The sequence below is a fragment of the Sorex araneus genome, chromosome 4 (genome assembly GCF_027595985.1).
Source record: "Sorex araneus isolate mSorAra2 chromosome 4, mSorAra2.pri, whole genome shotgun sequence".
Taxonomy (NCBI): Eukaryota; Metazoa; Chordata; class Mammalia; order Eulipotyphla; family Soricidae; genus Sorex; species Sorex araneus.
The window spans coordinates 151,680,577-151,686,576 of record NC_073305.1 but is presented as its reverse complement, the minus strand read 5'-3'; the positions used below and the strand labels follow the sequence as shown (position 1 = coordinate 151,686,576).

The window sequence follows — 6,000 nt, the reverse complement described above, 5'->3', positions numbered from 1 at the left end:
GATTTAGAACAAAATTTCAAGACGTCTTTGCCATTTGGCACTTAGATCACGGGATTTGGAGACTCCCTGAATTTTTCTTTTTTGCTTTTTCCTTTCGCAAGACTCAGCAGAGATGTTGAAAGAACGTTGCGACTTCGTGCACGGGCTTAGGAAACAGAGATCTGGAGCCTGGACCGTAGTCGGTGGAGCTTAGAAGCAATAATCTTGTTTTCTATTGGTCGAGAATCACGTGGAGAATTTACAAAGAACCAAATACATTCTAGAGAACGCTTCTCCTAAGCTCCCTGGTGGTCTAGTGGTTAGGATTCGGCGCTCTCACCGCCGCGGCCCGGGTTCGATTCCCGGTCAGGGAAAGCGACTTTTTCTTTCTCGATGCGACGTAAAAACACGGAATTAATTTTTTATTTTTTATTTTAACGATTCTTTCTGATTAAAAAATAAAGTCACTTCACGGATATTTTCATGATCTTTATTGTTAGTTTCTTTTTGAAAAATCCGATTTCTTAATTCAATTGTATGTTATTTAAACATTTAAAAGACGCCATACCTATTTACAGAAAATGTTATTTACCATCAAATACACAACATAACTATTCCTAATTCTAAAGTACTCGTGTATTTGTCTAAAGATTTATTAAAGCCACTGCTAAAATTTGCATTTTTCAGTTACAGAAGGTAATTTGTATATGTACATGAGCAGTAACTTTAAGCTTTTGTTTAATATTTAAGTTTGTTTCACTAATTAAAAAACAAAAATAATTTTTGGATGGTTAATGTGCATAACTCTCAGAGTCAATTTCTGTATGTTCAGATTGCGTGCTTTGAAATGATTTGTGTACATTTGGGCTATTATCCTGTTTTATGAGTTTTTATGAGACTCCAATAATGAGTCTAAGATCTTTCTTGAGACACATTGTTAGTTCTTTATCAAGTTGCTGTCTCATACTTTTTCTTCATAACTCATTTAGATGATTATTTTATCTAAGATTTAAATTTTCTTTGAGAGTCACAAATCTGGCAAATAACTTGCAGCTGGAGTGGGTTTCCATTAGATATGCAGACCCCTCGGAATGTACAATTAAGTGATATCTAGAATTTTTACATTCCAGGCAAAGCGGGGATCTGGGAGTTTCCTAAAAGAACATATGAAAACAAGAGAAAAAAATATTATTACATAGAATAGTTTTTGATTGTGGACTTTCAAACAATTCAGACTTTTTTCAATTTTTGAGCTGCTGTATTTTAAAAGTTTAAAAATAGCATAGAAGTAGAATGACACTTGATGAGAGTTACAATGACTATATTTTACTTTCTTTTAGCTGCACTAAAAGGTTTGGAAATGGAAAATGATAAATATTTACTAATAATATAAGAAATGTGTGGTGATAGGTGCCAGGGAATTGAAAAGGTGTGCTTCTGCTGTTTAAGGTATCAAGACATGCATAGACTTGTTATTATTATTGCCATTAAAAAATAATAGACACCATTCACTGATAGTCTTTTTATGACTTAGGCACTTCAAATGATCAAGGTATGTGGTGAGCAGAGGGAAAAGGAAGTGAGCACTGCAATGAAAATAGGGCCTAAAAACTGGTTTCTAAGTTAGTTTGAGGGCCGACAGCATGTAGAGAAGAGGGAAATCCACTGAGAAGAGAGAAGAAAGAATATTATCTAAGGGGATCCTGAAAGACCAAGATATTATATCTGCATGAATGATGGCTATGTCTGAGGGGTAGAGAATACCCCTGTGCTGAGAAACAGTGCAGCTGGGTCCAGTGATCTGTCAAACCAGAATTTGGAGACACTTAAATACAAATTAAGGATCCACAAAGGAAAGGCAAGAAGTCTTGGTATCTGGGGTTGGAGCAATAGTAACACAGGTAGGGCACTTGCCTTTGCATGTGGCCGACCCAGTTTCCATTCCTGGCACCTAATGAGGTCCCCCGAATCCTCAAGGGTGATCTCTGAGCTCAGAGCCAGGAGTAGGCCCTGAGAATTCCAAGGTGTGGCCCCCAAAATAAAAATTAGTGAACAAACAAAAGAAAACTTGGTATCTGATAAATATTAAGGGTTAAGATTAGGAATTAATTAGTCATGAGTATATAATTTGTATTCATTCTGGCTAGTAAAAGTGGAGTGGCATGGACAGTGGTTGAAAGGGGAAATAAAATGAAGAGACAAGTTGTGGTAATTTTGACTCCTACCGCAGAAGCGCAGCCAAATGGTATTGGGAGGTACAAGGTATAACATAAATTGTTGAAAGTAGTGATTTTTGTTTAGGAGTTTTGAGAAGACTTGGTTAGTTGGGAACTTTGATAAGACTTGGTTCTGTTTAGCTTTTTTTTTGGGGGGGGGTCACACCCGGCGATGCGCAGGGGTTACTCCTGGCTCTTCACTCAGGAATTACCCCTGGCGGTGCTCAGGGGACCATATGGGATGCTGGGATTAGAATCCGGGTCGGCCGCATGCAAGGCAAACGCCCTACCCGCTGTGCTATCGCTCCAGCCCCAAGACTTGGTTCTGTTTAAAAGAAGAATCTAAGAATAAATGAAGGGAAGAATACAATGCAGGAGAATTGAAAAATAAGTAGAAAAGAAATTGTAAAAGAATAGTAAGAGATAGTGGACAGGTAAGAGAGATTCAAGAAAGAAGTAGGAATGAAGAAAATGGGGATTGTTTAAAAAGGTGAAGAAGATAAGGAAAGGAAATAGTTTAGGGGCCTGCCGCGACATCGCCCTATGAGATCTCCTGATCATGTCTGCATCCAGGTGGTTCCCTGCATCCAGAACCTGAGCAGCAATGCATTCTTGGGTCCGAATATTAAACCACCTCCTGGGTGATCTAGCAAAACACAAAATGTCCCCCAGGTCTTCTAAGCACCCCTTAGTAATCTATCTCCACCCTTCCAACCTACTCACCCCCCAACACCACTAAAATAGGAGGAATAAAATTAAGCAAAGACAGGTGATGAGACAGTGACCATGGGGTATAGAAAAGACTGGTGGAAGACAACCCACAGTGCCATACTATGCAAGTCTTTCTATGATATAACATGATTCAAGGCACTGGGGGGGTGGGGGGGTCTAAGTTAAAGAGAGCAAATAATCAATGAACAATATATTGATCTTAATAAATCAAATTTGATCTTAATAAATCAAAGCAAATCAATCATGCTTAGTAGTCAGATTTTGTATTCAGCTTTACTGTATTGTCTGTGTTAGCCTGGATTATCTAGGGAAAGTGACACAGTTTCTCTGGATCTTTATCCTTTACTGTATAGTATGCTTTCCAAGAAGTGGCCAAGGTAATGCTAAAGAGTAGATGCCTACTTTTCAGTTTAGAATTCCTGATGACTTCCCCTCTCCTTAATCCTGAATCTCCATTGAAATCTCTTCGGCCTCAATGGACTGTATGGGCAATTCGAGCAGCATGGAGAGAAGACCAAAGTGGGGACTTGAGTTTTCCACAATGGGGATTATCAATTAAGAGATAAGGAAGAATTCTCAACTCAAGGAGAAAAGCAGTGGAATTCCCCAACTAGAAATCAAGTTTATTCATTGATCTAACAAATGCATGAAATGATTTTTTCATGTCAATTACTGTTGCAGGCATAGGTTGAAAAGCAGTAAGACTATTTGAATCACAGAGGAGGAAGATTTAAGGAGACATGACTAAGTATTTGGTTATGGCTTATTAATTTAGGAAGGGTACTGACAGGGAATAAGACAAAGCAGAAAGCCTCATTGCTTATTGTTTATTGAAGTATACATAGATGGCAAACTATATATAAAAGCAAGAGAGTTAGATTAATAGAGGATAAATGATTGAATAAGAAACACTTGGGGAACTTTTTAAAAATTTTCAAAATAGTTTTTAATTAAAAAAATTTTAATTGAATCACCTGACCATTATTTCTGTTTTTGTGTGTTAGTCACATACTATGGGTTTTTTTTTATTTATCTCACAAATGAGAGTGATCATTCTGTTTGTCCTTCTCTCTCTGACTCATTTTACTCAGCATGATGCTCTCCATGTCTATCCATGTATAAGCAAATATCATGATTTCATTTTTCCTAAGAGCTGCATAGTATTCCATTGTGTGGATGTACCATAGTTTCTTTATCCATTCATCTGTTCTTGGACAGTCAAGTCATTTCCATGTTCTGTCTATTGCGAATAGTGCTGCAATGAACATAGGAGTGCAGGTGGCTTTTCTGCATTATGTTTTTAGGCCCCTAGGGTACATTCCCAGGAATGGCATTACTGGTTAGTATATAAGCTCAATTTCTAATTTTTTAAGAAATGTTCATCCATATTGTTTTCCAGAAAGGCTGAACCAATTGGCATGTTAGGGGACTTTTAAAGCAGTGGTAGTAATATGCAGTGTGGTGGGTATACAGATATTAATTCTTATTTCATTAACTGTAACATACACATATCAATACTAATTTTCTCTTCTGATTCAATGTTTAAAATAAAACACAAAAAGGAATAAATTATAAAGCTTGCATAGTAGTCAGGCAAGGTTTAGTTGAGCAAGATCACGCTTCTTTCCATAACTCTGTAACAATGCATCTGAAAAGTTCCTACACTTTGAAATGATGAATGTGAAAATACACCACAAGGTGGCACCCTAGTCTCATGTGTCTCACTAACATTTTCAAAGCAAGCAATTTTGAGATTTACCTTGGATATATTTAAATCCAGGGTTTATTGTGTTTGTAGGAAGCAGGAGGGAGATTTTTTTCTTTCCAGCAACTATCTTCTTATTTAATTATTTACACTTGGTTTTATTTTCATACACACTAAACATAAAATCTAAACGTTGGGGGGAAGCAATTCAAATAAAGTCCATGCAATAATAAATGTCTCGCATTTGACCCTTCATTCATTCTTAATTCAGTCATTCTAGAAGACGATTCTCCTAAGCTCCCTGGTGGTCTAGTGGTTAGGATTCGGCGCTCTCACCACCGCGGCCCGGGTTCAATTCTCCTAAGCTCCCTGGTGGTCTAGTGGTTAGGATTCGGCGCTCTCACCGCCGCGGCCCGGGTTCGATTCCCGGTCAGGGAAAGCCACCTTTTCTTTCTCGATGCGACGTAAAAACACGGAATTAATTTTTTACTTTTTATTTTAACGATTCTTTCTGCTGTCATTAATTCATTTACTGACCAATTTCCACAAATATCTGTTGAGCTTCACAACTGTATTAGCTGAAGGGAAAGAGATTCAGGATAGGTAGGGAAAGAGATTCATAATTCAGGATATTATGTGCCAGATCTTATGAACATTATCTCAGATAATCCCTAGAATAATCTTTGTGAGATAAAAGTATTTTTAGTCACATTTATTCATTATAACAGTATAGAGAGATTCAGGTATTTTCCCAAAAGTCACAAAGTTCTATCTTATTGGATACATCTTAAGCTGCATCTTGATCTTTTTAATTTTAGAACTTATTCTTTTTATAATAACTCATTGAGCTTATAAAAGGACTTGCACATATTGAAAATAAATAGGCTCATTAGAATAATGAGAGGTATTTCAACTTATTTATGTATTCTATTGAAAAAATACCAAGAACTTTACTATGTGCACACAGCTCAAAACATACCAAAAAGCTCCTTACCAAAATTAATTTAGGTAATTAAGCATACAGTACTTTGCCTATCACTATAAAATTGCATGGATCTTTAAGTAAGTAACCTCTGTGTTAATAATTTATTATATCAGTAGAGGATACAGTTACTGACTTTTCAAAGTTAGACATGTAAAAGGAACAATCAGACAAAAAACTTTCACCACTTCTCTCACTATGTCATATCCTGAAGAGAAACAATTGTGAATTTTGTTTCTCCCTTTGTCTCAAGCTCCTGATACAAAGAAAGAGCAAGGAAGCTGCCTGCAGGACCTTAGTGTTTGGAGAAGTGGCTAAATACGTTGACATTGAGTTATTGCTCCTGTGTTGTTTCTCTCTGTGACTCCATGCTGGTCTATGCTCAG

At 36.9% G+C, this 6,000-nt stretch overlaps 2 non-coding genes across 2 annotated transcripts; both read left to right on the top strand.

The window, feature by feature from the left end:
* Nucleotides 1-281: 281 nt before the first annotated feature.
* On the top strand, nt 282-353 carry TRNAE-CUC (transfer RNA glutamic acid (anticodon CUC)). Its single transcript has one exon. It is a non-coding gene; the product is annotated as a tRNA-Glu (tRNA).
* A 4,645-nt stretch (nt 354-4,998) lies between these two features.
* On the top strand, nt 4,999-5,070 carry TRNAE-CUC (transfer RNA glutamic acid (anticodon CUC)). Its single transcript has one exon. It is a non-coding gene; the product is annotated as a tRNA-Glu (tRNA).
* The last annotated feature ends 930 nt before the right edge of the window (nt 5,071-6,000 follow it).